The sequence below is a fragment of the Camelus ferus genome, chromosome 18, assembly GCF_009834535.1.
Source record: "Camelus ferus isolate YT-003-E chromosome 18, BCGSAC_Cfer_1.0, whole genome shotgun sequence".
Lineage (NCBI taxonomy): Eukaryota > Metazoa > Chordata > Mammalia > Artiodactyla > Camelidae > Camelus > Camelus ferus.
Genome location: NC_045713.1, coordinates 28,414,659 through 28,436,265, shown reverse-complemented (window position 1 = coordinate 28,436,265; position 21,607 = coordinate 28,414,659). Strand labels below are relative to the sequence as shown.

The following is a 21,607-nucleotide window of genomic DNA, read 5'->3' as shown; positions in this document are numbered from 1 at the left end:
TATGTTCTTTGGGAAAAATGTCTCTTCTTTATGCATCAGGGTATCCGGTTCTATAGCGTCTTTTTTCACAGCTACATAGGACTCCATTGAATAGATGCTCTACTTTTGATCAGGCCAATTTCTCATGGTAGGTTGTTTTTTGCTATTTTAAACAACATGATGATGAACATTCTTGTAACTACATTTTTGAAGGCTTCTTTAATTCTACAAAATAAATTCCTAGATGTGAACTTCTGGGTAAAAGAATATATATATTTTTTTTTTTTCCAGAGCCTTTCCATTCACATTGCCTAGTGCCTCAGAGCAGAATACTGCCTACACCACTGCCCACATTGTAAGAGAGAAATATATTGCAGTAGTTTAGTGTTCAGAAACACATTTTAAGCCTTTATCCGTTATAAATTATAATTATGTCCTACTTATTTGGGGTAGGCAAATTTGAAAGGCATTTCAAATGCCTTTGTCAGATTAATCTGGCTGGTGGGTGCTAATCCTCGTGGCTATTCCTAAACATTACAAAGTCACTAAGCTAGTAACAGCAGCAGCATTCAACTCAGCAAGCTTGTGTCTCATTTCTAGCCAGGCGATTAGAGTCTCGTTTATAATTGTCTGGTGGAAAGCCTGGCTGATTTCCAATTAGCAACCCAGACAAATAGTGTTCATTTGAAAATTTTGTTTGTGTATAATAAACTGAGTGTACACTGAGTGGTTCCATAATTCAATTTCTAATTAACCATAAAATCACAGAATGATAATTTGCCTGATATTTTCTGATACTTCCTGGATAAATATTTGCACCCTTGTTAGTGAATATTTGTTTCTGAAGATACATTTGGTTTTTGTCTCTACTCGCCCATAGTTTTTCAGCCTTGAAGTCTTAGATATGGCAGAGACACAGAAGACTTGTACAGATCTGTGCAGATATTCAAATGGGCAATGACTTTGTCTTTGTCCCAGTGCACTGGCTCTCACTTTTCTTGTGTCTCCATGACATTGATTTTATTCTGTTGCATCACCTGTCACAAATAGATGGTCCAGTCCTAGGAATGGAAGAGCATGAAAAATAATGGTCTGCAGTCAATTTAGATTCTGGTTGAATTCCGAGGTTGAACCCAAATTCCAGTGTGTGCCTAATATTTATGTGTTTATTATATAACATGCCCCATGGCACTAATACATTATATATATTATAAAACATACACAAAAATTAAAAAAGCGTAAGACAGGAAAAAATAGCAGGAAAAATAATAGACTCAGAGAGATTTCATTCCACCACATATCAACTTGGATAAGCAATCAAATCTGTGTATCAGGTTCATCTACAAAGATGTATGATGATGATGATGATGACGATATGATGATGATGATGATAATGATAATAATAATAATAATCTCCCTTTAAATGATAAAATGAAAAATGCCTAGCATGCCCCAGGCATATAAGACTAGTTCCTCTGTAATATTAGCTATTATTATTGTTGGCATTGTTATCATCATTGTTGTCAGGGTCCTCAGGATCTTCCTGCAGAAACTTGCAGTAGAACACTTGAGAAGGAAGCAGTATAACAAGAACTACATTCGTGGAGATAAAGTTTGTTTCAGGTCTGTTAGTGCTATTTTGGGTGCTAGCTTCCCTGGGCCAAGGACGTTTGAACTTGTTTTGAATGTAATCGGGGCTCTCAATTCCTGTAAGGGATATGCCTTATCAACTCATAGTCTCCATGTGGGTTAAGCAGACTAGCTGAACCTATTGAGAGTTTAAACTCTGGTGCATTCACAGAGTAGGTGCTCAGTAAAGACCTGAATGTGTCCTGGGATTTAGTCATTGGTGCTTTGGGGCACACCATCACCATTTCATGTATTTCTCTCCCTTCCTTCCTGTTTTGGGTGACTTGCCCCTACTTTGGAAGTACCCCCTTAATGTGCTTTCTGAAGTGGTGGCCCCAGATGGTCATGTTTGTACCAGTTTACTCCACCTGCTTGCTACTGATGGTTAGACTCAAGTGGACACCTGGCTCAGAAACTGCCGTTCCTCTAAGGAAGAATCCTTCCTGGCCTCTGCTAGCTTCTGGTGATAGACGGCAACTGTTGGCCTTCCCCGGCTTGTGGAAGCATCATCACCTGCTTCTATATGGCCTGCCCCCTGTGTGGCTATGTCTGAATTTCCCTCTCCTTGTAAGGACACCAGTACTGAATTAGGGGCACCCTAATGACTTTATGTTAACCTAATTACGTCAGCAAAGACCCATTTCCAAATAAGGTAACATCACAGGTACTGGGGGTTAGGGCTTCAATATATCTTATTCTAGGGGGACACAATTCAACCCCTAATGGGGGGGTTGGTGCACGCTGCTCTTTTGGGTTGGGTGCTCCATAGGGGGACAATTGACAGAGACCAGGGAAGGAGGGCTCCAAGAAGAACAGTTTGAGTATAGGACAGGGCCTGTGTCCTTCAGTAAGAAGCAGCTGGGTATGTCTGAGCAACAGCCAAGAGGACAGTATGGGTGGAACAGAGTTTGAGAAGGGGCTGAGTTCAAATAGGTCTAGGAGTAAGGGGCTCCAGCCTCCTCTACAGACCCTTCCCCTTGCACCCCATTCTTGCCACGGGGCAGTGCTGGCTCAGGACTACCAAAGTGCCCACATTTTTAAGAGAGGTTAGAAGCCTAGATTTTTAAAGTGTGAAACTGCTCAATTTTTTAGTGTTAATCACAAAATTGGTTTTAGGCTGTCAGTTTGCAGGATGGAGTTGGAGGAGGGGAGGGAGTCATGGAAGGCGTCTCAGAGAAGTTTTTGGATGGTGAATATGAATGAAACACAAACGACAAGTCAAAATGTGGAACGGGATGGCCGCGCTCCTCCATCCTCCCCCACCAGTGGCCTTTTCTCTTTTCCTTTCGTCATATGAAGTCTGACATCATTTTTTCAAGTCTTCTCACTTGCCAGCTCCGTGATCATGGTTAAGTCATCTAGTCTCTCTGTACCTCAGTTTCCTCATCTGTGAAATGAGACAAGTCCCTTAACTTATCTGGGCCTCAGCTTCTGTTCTGAGAAATAAACTAGAGTGAGGGGAAGGGTGGAGGGCAGGGCAGAAGTTGTGAGATTAAGTGTCTGGCTCACAGTAAGTGGTTAATAAAACTAGTCCTTATGGTCCTCCACACCCTCCTCATTACACCACCCTCTACCAGCCTACCTGTGGGAGGTTCATCAGCCTCCCAGGCCCCAAATGGAGGGCAGCTGTCTGCAGCTCTGCAGCCCCACTCCTAGAGGCATTTAGGTGTAACCATGGGGACCTGGCACCCTTGGGCAGAGACATGTGGACGGATTTCTTAGCAGTTCCCACCTCTTGCCCTGTTTTCCTAGTGGCCTGGCAGTGGTCCCACCATCTCAGCCTAGTGGGCAAATGAATAACCAACCAACCAACCATTCCTGGTTGGGGAGGAAGGTGGGATTGCGGAATGGATGCCCAGTTACTCCTGTTGTTCTGTCTGGATGATGCCCAGGCAGCGATTACAACTGTGTGTGTGCACATGCGTGCGTGTCGTCACTGAGGTGTGAGAGGAGGAACACCGAGGCCCAAGCACAGAGATGAGTGGAACCTGGGTGAAAAGCTTTCCAGTCATCAGGCACTCTTGGCTCTAATGCTTTTGAAAGCTTTATCTCCCTGATGGTTAATTTTATGGGTTACCTCAAGAGGGCACAGGGTGTCCAGATACTTGGTTCAGCATTATTCTGAATGTGTCTGTGAGAGCATTTCTGGATGAGATTCACCTTTGAATCCATAGACTGAGTCCACTGGATTGCCCTCCGAAGTGTGTGTGTGTGTGTGTGTGTGTGTGTGTGTGTGTGTGTGTGTGTGTGGTGGTGGCGGGGGGGGGGAGGGGGGTGTCATCCAATCTGTTGGAGAACTGAGTAGAACAAAAAGGATAAGGAAGGGAGAATTTGCTCTCTCTGCCCGACTGCAAGCCGGGACATCTTTCTCTTCCTGCCTTGGGACTTGGGACTCATGCTGGAACTTACACCATCAGCCCAACTGCGGACAACTGCAGACATTGAGACATCTCAGCCTCCGTAATCACATAAGCCAATTCCTTACAATTAGCCTTTTTAAATTTTTAAATTTTATTTTTATATTTTTTGATAATGTCCATTTATTTTTGTTTTTTTGGGGGGGGCTTTTTTTTATGGAGGGAAGTAATTAGGTTTATTTGTTTATGAATATAGTTTTAAATGGAGGAACTGGAGATTGAACCCAGGAGACCCCTGTCTAATTCCACCACTTTCCCATCCTTGAGGCTTTTTTCCTTTCTTCCTGTCATGATCCAGAGAGAAATCTTCCAAATGAAATGAATCTGTAGCTGGTTTGGTTTGGGAATGGAAGCTCATTCATTCATCCATTTGCTCAACAGATCTGTATTGATTAAGTACCTGCTGATAGAGTTCCCTGCATCGTGTACTTCTTGGGGGAGGAGGTGCAAGTCACAGAGGATACAGAGTACGTGGTACCCCTGGAATTGTACAGCTTGGCAGCCTCATGCCGCGTGCTGGGTTCTGGGGACACAGCAAAACGGACCTCTTCCTGCCCTCCCAAGCTCACCTTGACCTGTCGGAAGGTGCTGGAAACCAGACCAGTTCACCAGTCCCAGATGCTTCTGGCCTAAACATAAGGAAAATGACCAGTTTTGATGACAGGCAAAAGGCTTGCAATTTTAGGAGCCCATAGGGAAATGTTTTCTGACCCTCTTTATGCCTCCAGTTTGGGGTTGGAGGCCCCCTCTTTGCTACCATCTTGGTCTCTGCTTCCCTGATCACAGCACTTATCTTCCTGTTTGAATTTGCAAACGGAGAGTCCTGTTACCAGAACCCAGAGAAAGGAGCTATAGATGTTGGAGATGGCTGTTTGGGCAAGAGCTGTGGCCTTTGGCAGAGGAATGCAGCCAACACGCGTGTCTTGGCAGGGCGGGAGCTGAGGATATTAATACCCTAGCCTCTTTCCTCTTGTGTACTATTCTGCTTGCCAGTGTCTTCCATTGGCTGAACCCAACTATAAGCAAGAGGGCAGGGATTAACTACTGTTGATGTAGTCCACACGCATCAGCCTCCTGGGGCAGAAAGCAGGGTAGAGGAAAAAGAGGATGGATCTGGATGGATAAAGGGAAACCATTCAGCACAGGAAGCAACTCCAAATGTCCTCCGCAACAAGGTGGAACTTTCCAACAGTCCAAAAGGTGGAGTGGGCCACCTTATGGAAGAGAATGGTGTTGTAGACAAGCTGGTGGGATCAGACATCAGCTGGGAGATTGGACATGACCATTAAAGTCCTTATTGAAGATTAAGAGATTAAATGATTCTGTGAAAGCATTGCCACCAGCTGCCCTTCTGCTTTATCCTTAGATGGGACAATCGTAATAGTAATAGTAACAGCGGCAACCACAACTGCTAACATGCAGTGGGTGCATGGTGTGAGAGTCATTATGCTAAGCCATTTTCATGAATTACCACATTTACTCCTCGTGGCAACCCTACGAGGTTGCTTTTTACTGATTCCATTTTGTAGATGAGTAAACTGAAGCTTAGAAAAAAAGATCAGCAAGTCCCTGGAGGTCACACAAGTAGTAACTGTCAAAGCTGGGGTTTGAACCCAGGTTTCCGCAACGAGTAGGCATAGCCAGAAAGCCAAGAAACAGTAGTAGTCTTGCAGTGAGAACGAGGAGGATTGTAGCCACCTCCTCTGAAAAGAATGACACCCTGCCCCCACCAGGAGTAGGTGTCTGTAAGAGTGGGACCTGGAGTTTGCTGGGGTCTGTCTCCAGTGTCTGGGCACATGGGCTTCACTGGCTTCTGCAGCAGCTGAGGGCACCGCTTTCAGTTCTTCCTGACACCTCACTAGAGCTCCGTCAGCTTTTCAGTCTCTGGCTGAGTCATCCATCAGCCAAATACACAAAATCCCCCTCCAGCTGGAGAAAGGAGAGCTATAAATAATGAAGTTGGGGTTCCGCCTGGAACCAGATTCTCATGGGAGAGGACACTGGTTGACAGCCAAGTTCTGTCAGTCTTACTCTTTGTTGACCTCCAGGCCTGGTTTCTGCTGATCCGTGTATCTTGGCAAACTGAATGGGAATGGTGCTCTCCAGAGGCCTCCAACTTAGATCAGCAGACTCATTGTGCCTGTGGCCCATGGCAGAGCCAGGGCTCTTGTTTTTCAGAGAGGAAGGTAATGGCTTTAGGGCCACATGGCTCACAGTGGGGGGACATACTTTATGGCATGCATCTACAAAATGGAGATCATAACAGAACCCACTGCATAAGGCTGTAATGAGGGCTGAAGGGTACCACAGAAGAAGCACAGCTAGCATAGTTCTTGGTACGTAGTAGTCACTTGATAAGTGTTTGTTGAATGAAAGTGCCTCGTGATTGAATTCTAGAAGGAGCACTACTTTATTATTTTGTCCACTCTGTGTAACACACTTGATCAACTGACATTAAACACTTTCTCTGCATGAATTGTGATAACCATATGATTTACTCACTTTAGCCTACGGAGCGGTAAATTACAATGATAGACTTTCTTGTGTTGAGCTATCTTTGCATTCTTGAGATATACCCTATTTCGTTGTGATAGACTATTTTCTTAATACACCCTTGCATTTTGTTGGCTAATTTTCTATGTAGGATATTTTTCTTTCTTTCTTCCAGCTTTATTGAGGTATAATTGACAGTTAAAAATTTATATACTTAAGATATGCAACTTGATAATTTGATATATAGATACATCATGAGATAATCATTGCAATCAAACTAATTAATGTATTGACTTCACATATTTACCATCTGGTTTTCATTTTAATGTTGTGAGGACACTTACAAGATATACCCTGTTAGCAAATTTCAAGTATACAATATTGTTAATCATAGTCAATGTTGTACATTAGATCTCTAGAACTTAATCATGTTGCATAACTGAAACTTTGTACCCCTCGACCAACATCTCCTTATTTCTCCCTCCCCCTAGCCCTTGCCTATCACTATTCTATTCTTTGCTTCCATGAGTTTGACTATTCTAGATTCCACATGTAAGTGAGATCATACAGTATTTGCCTTTTTGCATCTGTCTTATTTCACTTAACATAATGTCCTCCAGGTTTATACACATCATTGCAAATGGCAGAATTTCCTTATTTTTAAAGCCTGATTTATATCCCATTGTGTAGATAGACACCACAGTTTTTGAATCAAGAAATAGAAAGCCTGTTCAGCCCAACAACAAATAGGGAGACTGACTCAGTAATTCAATTAAAAACTTCCCCACAGCTCTGTGGGAAACAGCCCTTCCTGTTCTTTACCCTCATCCACTCTGTGCTCAATGTGTCTCATTCCCAGGTGACAATTAGTTGGCTAGAAATTTAAACTTTTCTGTAACTTTAATCTTACGTTGAATTATATTTTATTGTAATGTTTTGCACCCTTCTGTTTAAAATGCATAGTTGGGCTCTTTTTTATATTTTTTTAACCAAATAAGCTCTACCCTTTCCTCTTGTCTTTGGGGAATGTGGACCGATTTTCTTATTTAAGATTTTGGGTTTTGTTTATTATACTATCCACTGTTCTTTAGCCAGAAATTCTCTGGTGATCTGAAGCAATGGGACTGAAGACCAATTTTTAAATTATGTGTTGGCAAGATGCCTTATATTTAAAAAAGGGAAAAAAAAAAAAAAAGGAAAGGAAAAATTGTGATTGTGATTTGCACCTGGCAAATTCAAGTTTAATTCAAGTTTTGCTTTTTGAAACTTTCTAGATTTTTTTCCCCCAAATATCTTTGATCCATGGTTGGTTGAATCCACCAATGAGGAAACTGTGGATCTGAAGGGCCAACTGTACTCCACTCACCAAACATAATGCACCTAGGGAAAATGCTCAGAGACTCACAGTCCTCCAGCTCAGGGTAAAGCAGAGATGCCAATCCCCCTGCCTCCCCAGGAAAGACAAGTAGTAGAAATGACTAAAGCCAGCTGAGCATTAGAAAAACAACCCAGGCTTGAGGATAAGTGGGAGGCCGTAGGAAGCAGTGGGGACTATGGAGAACTGGAGAGAAGATCTCCTCTCACCTCCCATCACCACCATGTGGGAATATGGGCCCAATGCTGCCAGAGCTTTCTGTTTGTTAAAAGATGTTGGAAATCTGGGGGTTTATGTGAATTTGCCCAGTTTTAAGTGCTGGCAATTAATTTTAGAGTATTAAACACAATGCAGCCAAACACAGCATGTCTTGTGGCTGCAGATGATCCAAGGATGGCCAGGTCCAAGAGCCCCTTACTATGAAAAGAGACAAGACCAACGCATCTCCCTCATCAAGACCAAGAGCTCATAACAGAGATTCAACAGGTGGGATCCAGCCCCACCTCTGCCTAATTTGGGGTGTGGTCTTGAGTACATCAGTTCCGCATGATGGACTTCAGGACCCTTCATCTATTGAAATGAGGGGTGGACCAGATGTCCTCAAAGAGCTCTTCATCTCTAATGTTCTAATTTCTTTAAGACTCTGCCCCAGAGAGAACCTAGGGGACAGTCTGTTTATTTTTGTAATTGTGGTAAAACTACACATAACATATAATTTACCATTCGTGGCATTTCCAAACATTTGTAACACTGTGCAACTATGATCACTGAACATTTCATCACCCCAAATGATCTGTCTTTCATGTGCCTGACTTTCAAGGAAAAGGGGGCTTGTATCTGATCCTGAAATGTATTGCTTTAAGAAAAAAATCAAAAACCACTTGGTAGGTGAAATGTGAGAGAGAGGAGGAAGGGAAGGAAGAGGAGAAAGTCACCGAGTACGAGGTGGTAGCTTAAGTCTCAAGGGCATACCCACGCCTCCAATGGATGCCAAAGGCCAGACGGGCTCCACTCTCCTGAGGTCTCAAAGGGGCCCTCACCACCAGCTGAGCACAGACAGAAGGCCCTTGCTGCCTTGGGCCCAGCTGTTATTTTCCACTCAAGTAAAAAGCACTGTATCCTATAGCCCACATCTAGAGCTTCCATCAGGGAAACCCCTCCCTGTGTTCACAACTCTTCCCGTCCACAGACACCCCACTAAGATTAGATAGAAAGGGAAGTGGGTCCATGAGTTCCAGGGACTGGGTGGTTTCAGGGGACCCTCAGCTGCATCCATTGAGAGGCTGATGGTTTTAAGGTCCTGCACATTGTAATGACAACAGCGTCCAAGCCCTCCCGTTGGATGGGAAGTGAGAGCAGCCTGCCCTCAACTCTTCCTTCTTCTCCCCAGGGTGCCTGTGTGGCCAGTCTCAGACTGAACTGACGAAACAAGGACTCTGAACAAGTTTGTTCCTGAAGTTAACTGTGCCCACTTGAAAGGCTAGTACTTTTCTGAAATGATATTTTTGATGTTGGTATGCTCTTTCTTTTATGAAATGATGCTGAGAGTAGATGGAAGCTTTTTTAAAAATTTTCTTTGGTTTTCCTTTGTTGTAATTTGGCAAGAGGAAAAGCTGACTTTGTCCTTCACCCAGATTTTTGGAAAATTCATAGATCTGAGAAACTGCAAATTCTGGTGAGACCCTGACCTACTTGCGATCAAGAGCAGCCCCCGAGCAGGAGGAACACATCTCGCTGCTGCTTTTAATTATTCTGATGACGGAACAATCAACCATTCAAAAAGTAAAGAGAACAGTATAACAAACCCTCATATGCCATCACCTGGCTTCAAAAATGATCAATTATGGGCCAAGCTGTCTTTATTTTCACCCCTACCTCTTTCCTCCAGATTATTTGAAACAAAACCAAGACACTGTATTATTCCGACTGTAAATATTTCAGTATGTATCTCTAAAAGATAAGGACTCTTTCTGAGAAGATCTAACTGCAAAATAGTATCATACCAATTATTTTTTTAAATTGAGGTATAGTTGGTTCGCAATACTGTCATTAGTTTCAAGCGTATAGCAAAGTGATTCAGTTATACATATTTTTTTTCCTGATTGTTTTCCATTATAGGTTATTACAAGATGTTGAATATAGTTCAACAATATATATAGTTTTATGTAGACCAATAATTTTTTAATATCATTGAATGTCCTGTTAGAGATTCCCTGACACTCTCTTTCTCTCTCTCTCTTCCTATTTTAGTTTCTTCAAATCAGGATCTAAGAAGGTCTGTACATTGCAATTGGTTGATATGTTTCTTAAGTGTCTTCTAATCTACAGGTCCCCCCTCCATTTCTGTTTTTCCCCTTTCCAATTTATTTGATGAAGAATTAGGCCATTTGTCATTCGTCCTACAGAGTGCCTATGTAGAGGCGTTTCACATACCCCATGGTCCTCTGTATTTCCTATTAATTGATAGTTCAATCTACAGGCTTCTTTACATTTAGGTTCAAGATTTTTGCCAAAAAAAAATTTCAGAAGTGGTGTCGAGTGTATGTTCTTCAGAGGTACCCAGGACCAACTGTCCTTTCGTGGCGTTAATGATTCACCGGTTTGTGAGGAGAGAGTCTGTATTTCTATCTGGTGAGGTAACTGGTGACCCATCTCCCCTGGTTTGCCTGGGATTTCCCCAGTGTTAGTACCTTGAGTCCTGCATCCCAGGAAACCACTCCATCCCAGGGAAACGAGGTCAGTTGGTCTCCCTAGTTGAGGTTCCATGTTTTCAAGACATGATTCTTCCCATGACCCCTCCTTTCCTTTGCCATACTGGGCAGAGAACTCAGAGACAAAATGTAGGGTGACAGATGAAAGAATGCAGGGGTGGGGCTGCCATATTGAGCAGCCAGTCTTGGGTGTGGCTGACACCTTAGTGACTGCCTACCCAGCTTTCATGTCTGCCTTCCTTGTGATCCCCTGACTTTTGTTTAGGTGGCGATCTCCACCCACGTCCCATGTGCTTCAGGGTTGCTGACCACAGCCTCAGCTCCAGGGATAGGCTTTGTTTTTCCAGAACCAAGGCCCAGGCCAATCAGTGCATGCCATTTCCCCAAGCCACAGCTTGGGCCAGTGAATCACAAGGGGTGGTTTACTGCAGGGGCATTTGGGAAAACATTCTCTCTCTCTCTTTTTCTAACATACTGTGAACCATTTCAAGTACACAATTGAATGCTTTTTAGTAAATCTACTTAGTTGGGCAACCATCACCACCTTACAGTTTTAGAACATTTTCATCACCCCAATAAAACCCCTCATGCCTATTGATAGTCAGTTCTAGTCCCACTCCAAGGCACAGGCAACCACTAACCTACTTTCTGTGTCTATGGATTTGCCTCTTCTGAACATTTTGTACAGGTGAAATCATATAATACATGGTCTTTTGTGAGTGACTTCTTTTACTTAGTATGTTTTCAAGGTTCACCAATGCAGCAGCATTATCAGTGCTCTGTTCATTTTTACTGCTCGGTAGTATCACATTGTATGGATGGATCTCACATGCTGTTTATCCATTCATCAGTTGATGGACATTTGGGTTTTTTTGTCTTCCTGGCTATTACGAATAATGCTGCTGTGAACATTCTCGTACTAGTCTTTTTATGTGGATATAAATTTTCATTCTCTCAATTACAAACACCTAGGAAATTGATGAATCCTATGGTAAATTTATGTTTACATTTTTAATAAACTGCCAAACTGCTGTCCAAAGTGGCTGTACCATTTTACATTCCTACCAGAAGTGTACAAGGGTTCCTGTTTCTCCATATCCTCACCATTTGTTATTCTGTTTTTTTGATTATAGTCATCCTGGCAGATATGAAGTTGTATCTCATTGTGGTTTTAATTTGCATTTCTGGGATGCTGAGTGTTGTTTAGCATCTTTTCATGAAACATTTCCTCACTCTTAGGAGCAAGGCATGGCGAAACAGCAGTCTCGTTTCTTCTAAACAGATGTGAGGTCCATGGCCTTTCCATTATTCTAGGACAAAGTGACTCAGAGGAGGGCAGAGCTCAGATCGCCACAAAGGAACAGCTTCAGAGCATGGATGAAACAGTACTCAAAGTCCATCGAGCCTTCAAACTTCTTCAGTCACAGGAGCCAAAAAATCCTTTGTATTGTTTATGCCAACTTGAGTTGGATTTTCTGTAACCTGCTTTTGATTGAGTATTACGGAGAAAGGCACATTTCCTTGTCAATTCTGAGGCAAAGACCGAGCATTTGGAGTGAACTTTGCATGCTTGCTGAGGTGCATGCTTGCTAAGAACTCAATCCAAATAGTACAGAGGACTTAATATAGGAGAGCAAGTGACTCTAGCAGAGACATCAAGGAACAAGAATAAAGAAAGGTACAGAGAAGAGAATGAGCTAAAAGTGGGAAGTTGGAGAAAAGAACACGAAACTGAGCCACATCACAGAATATTATTCTAGGCCAAGCTAAGAAACGTATAATAGTTCCTTCATGAGAACATACAAGAGATTAGTCAGGATGAATTCCATTGTATAGACTACATAATCCATCATGCACCTTTCTATTTAAGTTATTAAATTTATAGAGTTTTCATTCCAGGGTATGGGTTCAGTCATTCTCCACTTATCCTTTCCTCATCTTAATAAAATCCCAATAGCCCAAATATTGGATAGAGATTGGATAAATAATACACAAGTGTTGGACAGGTAAAATGAGTGGAGAAAATTATACGACTTTAACAGCAAAATAAGAATCCCTTCTAAGGAGGGAGCTGTCTTGGGTGGTGAAGGTGACTAGATAAGTGCTTGGGTGAGAAAGTGCGTCTCCACATCCGTCTCAGACCTTAGGGTCATGCGGTACCAAGCCTTCAAAGGAAGTGAAAGCTGCCCAAAAAGAGCAAGAGCAGAAGCTGGCCTCCCATAGAGGGAGAGGATTGCGGGCAGATTTAGGAAAAGGAGAGGAGATAGACAGCCAGTAAAACGGTAGAAGGCTATGCACTGTGGAATGGGACCACTCTCTACAATTTCTCCTAACAACTCCCCTTGATTGGCAATTGTGGAAACTGAAGAAGTTGAGTTCACATTGGGTCTGACATGGCGTGGGGAAGAAACAGCACATAAACAAACCAGAACCCTAGAGGCAGGGGACACTGTGAAAATGTAAACCTCCTGGGAAGAAGCAGAAGCCAAGGGGAGGACTTTGAGTTTCCACAGGCCCTGGGGTGCAGGACGGAAGGTGTTTCTAAGGCACTGTCATACTTCACCTAGATCTACTATGGCGGGAAGGTTCCTGGTGTCTGAGTTACACACGTATCTGATCCAGATGAACTCTTCTATAACCATTACAGTCAGTGGCTTGGGAGGTAGATGAATTCCTAGGAATAGGCAAGAAAAAGCAATAGAGTGCTCAAATAAACTGATGACTATTAGAGAAAATGAAGAGTCACCAAGATCTTCATCCCCCCCAAATCCCATGTGCAGACAATTTTATCAGTGGATTCCACCAAGCTTTCAAGAAACTATTTGAGACAGGGAGAAAAAGTTGCCCAGATAGCATAAGACTGGCATAATCAAGAGATGATTTAAAGTGTATGGGAGGATGTGCATAGGTTATATGCAAACACGACACTGTTTTACATAAGGATTTGAGCATCCATGGATTTTGGTCTCTCAGGGGGTCCTAGAACTAATCCCCCATGGATACTGAGGGATGACGGTACAGATGGTGCAGGACATACACCTGGAGCTCTGTGCGTATCACATCCTTTTCTGTTCCACCTACACTGTGGCCCCAGGATACTGTGGACTAGCTTTGGCTGAAGAATTTGTCTGTGGTGCCTTGCCTTTAAGAAATTTTCCCATTTTACAGATGGGGAAACTATAAGAGAAACAAATATAGGAATGTATCCAAAGAAGAAACTCACTTGAAGGCACTGTCTGAGTGGATATGGGCTTAAAGTACTAGCTCTGTACAATGGAATACTATTCAGCCACAAAAAGGAATAAAGTTCTGATACATGCCACACATGGATGCACCTTCAAAACACCATGCCAACAAAAGGACACATCTTATATGACTTGGCTTACATGAGGCACCTAGAAGGGGCAAATTCATCAAGACAGAAAGCAGAATAGAGGTTACTGGGGGCTGGGGGAAGGGGGGATGGGGAGTTCTTGTTTAATGCGTATAGAGTTTCTGTTGGAGGTGATGAAAAATTCTGGAAATAGTGATGATGGTTGTACAACATGGTGAATGTAATTAATGCCACTGAACTGTCCACTTAAAAATGGCTAAAATGGCACATTTCACATTGTATATGTTTTACCACAATAACTGCAATAAAGAAATAATAGAAAAAGTGTTATCATCAACAGAAAGTCCCATTGTGGTATTGCTGCACCTCTGTCCTCCAGCAGTGGTACTAAATATGGAAGAAGGGGACCAACATTTTAAAAAAGTTCTGTTATCATCTAGGACACCACAGAAGGGTGGGTGGCCCTTCTGTTCCTACTCTTAATACTGAGTAACTCCTACTCACTCCTCACCCGTCAGCTCACCTGTTGCTCCCCTATCCTTTGCACTCTCCACATTTTGCACTCACAGCACTTAGCCCAGTTGCAGTGTATCATCTTTCAGGGTGACAATCTGATTAATGTGTTTCCTCACTTGGCTGTAAGCATCACATCACGAGAGCAGGAATCGTGCCCGGGTTTTGGCTCAACATTATATCCCCAGAGCCTAGCCCAGGGCCTGGCACATAGTAGGCTCTCAACAAAGGTTTCATGAATAGAAGACTGGAAGTTTGTAAGGAAAGTATAAGGGGGGTCAAAGTGTCACCAGGGAGGACACAAGTTCAGTATCTGCCGTGTTGCCTGGATGGTACTTCCTCCGTGATTCATCCTGCTTACAGTCGTTCTCCCTTTCTGGCTTGCCTTCACCAGAGTCTCTGCCGTTTGCAACCAAAAAAAAAAAAAAAAAAAAAGGAAAAAACCCTTCCATTATGTAACCTTCCTGAGCCTCGGTTTCCTCATCTGTAAAATGGAAGTAGTAACAGTACCTTACATCTCTTCATTTTAATAAGGATTACATCAATGTACTCAGTCAGCGTTCACTGAGATATTGATGATGAAGAGGAGAGGGAAGCGGAAGAGGAAGTTGGTCCCGTGTGTATTTCCAATGGCTTCTGTAACAAATTAGCACAAAGTAAATGGCTTAAAACAACCAAATTTACTCTCTTATAGCTGTGGCGATCGGAAGTCCAAGTTAGGTCAGCAGGGCTGCATTCCTTCTAGGGTCTCTGAAGGGGGATCTCTTTCCTTGCCTTTTCTAGCTTCCAAAGGCTGCCCACATTCCTTGACTTGTGGTTCCCCCGTCCCTCCAACCTCTGGTCTGGTTTTCACCTCTCCTCTGACTCTGACCCTCCTGCTGCTCTTATGAGGACCCTTGTGACTGCATAGAGCCCATCTGGATAATCCACAATAATCTCCTCATCTCAAGATCCTTAGATGAATCTGCAAATAATCTGCCCGTGCCTTTTGCCATGTAAGGTGACATTTAACAGGCTCTGGGGACTAGGATGTGGATTTCTTTGGAGGGCTGTTACTCAGCCTACTGCTCCACGTGTCCAGAGTTTTGGTTAATAACTATTTATGTGGAAGATTCCAAGAATAATAACTGATCTTCCCTGCCTTCAATGTTTATTATACTGTTGGGGAAACAAAATATTTACCCAGTCCACAAAGCCCCAGGCAGTGTGGTCAATGCTGCTACAGGAGATAAACAGGATGTTTTAAGAAGATGAAGATGAATAGAGTTCCTTTGTTTCCCCGGGGTATCTCCTCTCCTCAGAGCTGTAGCTCACAGCCTTGTAGACTGTGCCGTTCCAAACCCAGGAGGACTACCTTGCCAGGAACAACAGTTTGAATGTTGTTTCCTGGAGGTGTGTGATGCAGCCTTCCTGCCTTCTCACAAGAAGTGGGACGCTTTGGGAAAGGCAAGGCGGAATCTCTTCCCTATATCAGCAGACATCTTTGCTTTCTACTTTCATAGATTCCCCATGGTCTAAATGTGTTCCTCCTAAATTCATATATTGAAATAGGATTAGGACCCCTAAATGTGATGATATTCGGGGGTGAGGTGCTTAAGTCATGAGGGTGAGCCTTTGTGAAGGGGATTTGTGCCCTTACGAAAGAGGCACCAGAGAGCTCCCTTGTCCCCTTCTGCCTTGTGAGGACACAGCAAGAAGCCTGCAGCCTGGAATCCCCTTCACCTGAACATTCTGGCGCCCCGGTCTTGGAATTCCAGCCTCTAGTCCTGTGAGCAATACATTTCCATTGTTTATAAAGCACCTAGTGTTTGGTCTTTTGTTCAACAGTCTGAACGGACTAAGACACTGTTGATTTCGTAAATTTCATTGAGACTCTAGGGAGAAAGTTCTCAGCGTTAGTTAGGGCTTAGGGTCTGGCAGATAAATTGATGATAAAGGGGTAAGGGGTAGGGGAAAAGGCCTGTCCCCCTCCTCCAACTTCCCAGAGCCCTGGAGAAACTGTATCGGTTAAAAACAGGACAGGATGGTCCAAAGAACAGGAAATCAACTACTATTGTATTGTGATACAGTGTGAGTTGTTCCTGGGAAGCATGAACCATGCCCATCTTTCATCAAGATAGTAAAGCACCATTGCCAACAGCAATTAGAACAGTCTGAGCAATTTGCTTGAGGTATCTACAAGGGAGACCTACCACTGCTACCACTATGGCCAAGTAGATTTTGCCCAGCCTGCCAGCCTTCAGGTAATTGACTCTGGGTCTGGCCTGAGGCTGGAATGAGTTGAGTCATTCATTGGTGAGTTCTTAGCTTTTCAGCTGCATCTGTCTTGGGACCTGGTCTGTGAACTCTGCTTTCCCAGTATAAAAACTGCGATGTGTGTCTCAGTAAGGATTACTCCGTGTATCGTGTGAGCAATGTGACAAATACAAAGGTCTTAACATTTACTTATACACTGAATCATTTTAAAAATAGCTTTATTGAGATATAATTCACATACAAACCAATTCACACGTTTGAACAATTCACTCTCTTGATATATTCAGAGTTGGGCAACCATCATTGCACTTTTAGAACATTTCCTTCATCTCTGAACGAAACCCTGTGCTCCTTAGCAGTCAAAATCATAAATGTGTGGTCCTTTGTGACTGGCTTCTTTCACTGAACATGTTTTCATAGTCCATCCATGTTGTACTTCATTCCTTTTTATAAGCTGACTAATATTCTAGTGTATGGAAGTACATACTGTTTTCATGTATATATTTATATACATGCACACATATGCTATTTTGCTTATCCATTCTTCAGTGGATGGACATTTGGGTTATTTCACTTGGCTATGAACAGAGAGTAAGGGTAGTTTATAAAACAATGCTGCTATGAACATTTGTGTACAAGTTTTTGTGTGGACATATATTTTCAATTCTTTTTTAAATTATTTTTCATTGACTTAGTCAATTTACAATGTTAGTTTCAGGTGTACAGCAAAATGACTCAGTTATACATACACATACATATGTATTTTTTTTCAGATTCTTTTCCATTGTAGCTCATTACAAGAAATTGAATATAGTTCCCTGTACTCTACAGTAGGTTCTTGTTGTTTATCTGTTTTATATATAGTCATGTGTAACTGTTAGTCCCAAACTCCTAATCTATCCCTAGCCCCGCTCCCCAGTTTGTTTTCTATGTCCGTGAGTCTATTTGTGGTTTTGTAAATAATTTTTTTTTTTAGATTCCACATGTAAGTGACATCATATGGTATCAGTCTCAGTTCCCTTGAGTATACCCCTGGGAGTGGAATTGCTGAGTCATGGAGTAACTCTATGTTTAACCTTTTGAGGAACTGTCAGCTTGTCTTCCAAGGTGGCTGTACCACTTAACAATCCCACCAGCAATGGAGGAGGATTCAAGTATCTCCACATCCTCACTGACACTTGTTATTTTCCATTTTTGTTGTTGGTAGTGTTATTTGCCTGTTTGTGTTTATGGTCATCCTAGTGGATCTGAAGTGGTGTCTCGCTGTGGTTTTGATTGGCGATTCCCTGATAGGCTAATGTTGTGGGGCATTTTTTCATGTGCTTATTGGCTATTGGTATATCTTCCTTGGAGAAATGTCTGTTCAGATCCTTTGCCTATTTTGTATTTGGGTACATTTAATCTTGAATAATCTCCTAGACAATGACATACACTATAGAATAGTGATTTACCATGGGAGCTCAGAGGTTAATGGTCTGAATTCAAATCCTGGCTTGGCCATGTATTAGTACATTACCTTAACCAGTCTCTCCCGCCCTTAGTTTTTCCCACCTACCTAATGAGGACAGAAATATTAACCACTTCATAGAGTTGTTGTAAGGATTTAAAAAGGCAGCACATGTCAAAGGCTTAGTAAGACTTAATAATACGGGCTCAGTAAATGTTACTTGTAACAGTAACAAAATCAACATTTACCAAGCTTTTGCTATTTTATCATGTGCACATAGGACATCTCATTTAATCTACATGGCAATCTTGCAGAATAGGTATCATCTGTATTTTACAAGTGAGAAAACTGAATGAAGGTCAGGGAGTGAATGGAGAAGGAATGTGTCCAGGGCTACACAGTTGGTGAGAGACAAAGCAGGGATCCCTACCTGGATCTGGACAACACCAGGGACCTCTGCAAATGTTAGTCTGGAGAAAGTTCTTAGGCTTCTGCTATTCCAATGCAACTGTAACTCAGCAAAGGCGATCAGAAAGGAATCAGAGAAGAATCCAGTAATGAAATCGTTACCAGCTTGTTTAGGCAGAGAAATGACATAGAACATCCAGGAAGGTTGCACTTATTTTGCTTTGGGCAGGCTTTTGAATCAGACGATCTTTTCACTCAGCCGTGACAAGCTCTCCGTGTTTAGCACGGCCTCTCTGATAACCTCACGGAGTAAGGCTCCCTCTTCTGGAACCATTATTTTGCATTTCTTTGTAGTTCCCCATAACAACATTGGGTGTCACCTTCGAGTTGTCTGAAGCCAGTCTCCCGGAAATTGACAAAATGCATCATTTTTCCAAGAGTTTCTGGCTCTCTAAGATCCCATTTGGAGGTATTCATTCCCAGCATTCCTAGCCCCAACTCAACCTGGATAATCTGGTTCTCATTTCTGGAGCCAAGCGTTGTCCTGAAAGAAGAGGGCAACCAGTACCTGGATAAGCTTTGAGTTTGGAAATGGGCTCCATGGCCATGACTTTGTAACTGTTCTCTTCCGTTGAAAGGGGCGTGATGATATAAGGATGACAGAGAGTTTATGCAAAGGCCCTACCAGCTCAGAGCCCTTTTCTCCCAGAGTTCTCTGTACTGTCCCTTCTCATCACACCTGTGTCTACACTAGGCTATGAGCAACTGTGAGCATCGTGGGGGCTGGGACTCTATCTCCTCCTTCCTCCCTTTCTTTCTCTTTTCCCCTTCTTCCTTCCATTCCTTCCATATCTATTGAGTACATATTCTGTGCCAGACACTGGAGCTATAAGTGAGAACAAAACGGCAATGTTCTCTTCCTTCATGGAACTGACATTCTAATTCCTTATTTATCTCTATGTTCTCAGCACATAGCACATAGTAGGCACTGAAAAGCTGCTTTAATGGCTTAGTGTATATTCTTCTAGTTTTTTTTCCTATGCATATACTAACATGTATACATGTATTTAAACTTTAGATGAAAATGGGATTAATACTAGTAATATTATTGCATTAATACTAATGCATTAATACTGTTCTGCAACCTTTTCCTCAACTTAAGAGAGTATTGTGACCATCTTTCCATGTTAGAACGCAAAAATCGACTTCAGGGTTTACATATTTCCAAATGCTCGTTAGAATCTAGAAAAGACTGGCTTGAACCCCAAGTTCATTCCCTGTGGATTCTCAGGGTCGGGTTAAGCATGTGGACAGGCTGGGGTGATCATGATCTCATAGGCACTGCTGGCCCCTCTTCATGCTTCTGCTGAATTAATTTCATCCTAATTTATGTAACCAATCTCCTATTGTTGGACATTTTAGATTGTTTCCAGTCTTTTCCTATCACAAACAGTGCTATAGCGAAAAAGCTTGTTCATCTTTTGTTTTCTGCATGTTGAATAAATTGCTAGAAGTGATTTTGCTGGGTTACTTTAGCAATTGATATTGCTATACATACAGATACATAGAGATACAGATATCTGTTGATAACTGATAAATTTTCTCCACAGACGCTGTACTAATTTTCATTCCCAATAAAATGTGTTATCAAATTGTGATCTTTGCTTATCTATGCAAATACACACACACACACATTTCTTTTTCATACTCTGCCTTTTTTTTTTTTTTTTTAGTATTGTTGATCTGCAGAAGCTTTTTTATATGTTAGGGAAATTATCCCTTTGTAACTCAAAATACCAATTTTTTTCTTATTTTCTTATTTTTTCCATATCTTTTTATAAACAGCTGCCTAGTAGTCCATAAATAATTTTTAAGCAATCTCTTATTGGTAGACATTGTGATTATTTTCAATTTTTTGCTATTACAAACTACACAGCTCCTTCCACTAATCTGCATTGCATCTCTTTATGCCAAATTCCTGAAAGTGGAATTGCTCATTTAAAGAATATTAACTTTAAGAAGCCCTTCGATATATATTGGGTATTGGATATTAGCTTTTAAAAACCTTTTATTATTTAAAAACAACAAATGTTTAGTAGTTAAAAAAAAATCCCCCATGTACCCATCGCCCATCCACTCAGGCTAAGCTAATCTACACTCCCACCCCCTTCCAGTTGTTCTGTATTGTTTTGAAGCAAATCATTTCACCTATGAAGATTTGAGGATTTAGAGAGATGCTATCTTTGTATGAGAAATTCACTGTCTTTCTTCCCAGTTCTAGTGGCAACGGAAAGTTACTCAGCGATGCTGTTTAGATGCCTTTCTCCTGGAGGCTGCTGCAGGGACAAATGTTTAATCACATTTGTGTGTCCCTTCTCCAGAGCTCAGCTCTTGTTTTGAAGACAGGACAAAATATTCACCCACGTGGATGACTCAGCCAGCCCCAGGCCTCTTTGGTCCACTGCAGAATCCCCAAAAGCTTTGCTTCAACCATAAGTTTTCACTTATTTTTTTATTCATCCCAAAGGCAGGCAGGAAATTGCCATTGGCCTATGAATCATGCAAGAATTTTGCCTCTGCCCTTTCCGATTTGGATGTTGCTTCCTTGAACGTACCCAGCTGGATGGGTACTTCCCCCATTTGATCTTATCTTGATTGGGCACTAACATCTGGCTGGTGCCGGGGCCCTGGGGGTGGGAGGCTCTGTCTATTTCACGGCTGAGCCCTGAGACTCAGGGTGTTCCCTGGGGCCTCCCCAGGACTCTCCCAGGGCCCTCTAGGCCATTTTCTGAAAACTCCTCTTGCTCCTGACAGGCTCCCAGGCTCCATCCTTAGTTTGCTTCACCCCAGGGGTACTGGGCATTGAAGGGGGTTGGGTGGGCACCCAGCCAGCCAGCCAGGTCCTGCCCCCTCATTTACGCAGCACCAATTTTTGCCAAGATGGCTGCTACCCCTCGGGATTTGGGAAGCAGAGAACCCACAAGGATGCAGCAATATCCAGGGTGGCTCCTGGTAGCCTGGCTCTCTCTGCACAAATGACCTGAG

The 21,607-nt window shown here is 42.5% G+C and overlaps 1 protein-coding gene across 2 annotated transcripts in view; it reads left to right on the top strand.

The window, feature by feature from the left end:
• Positions 1–21,607, top strand: part of SNX29 (sorting nexin 29) — a 587,367-nt gene that overhangs the window by 57,353 nt on the left and 508,407 nt on the right. The window lies entirely within an intron of this gene.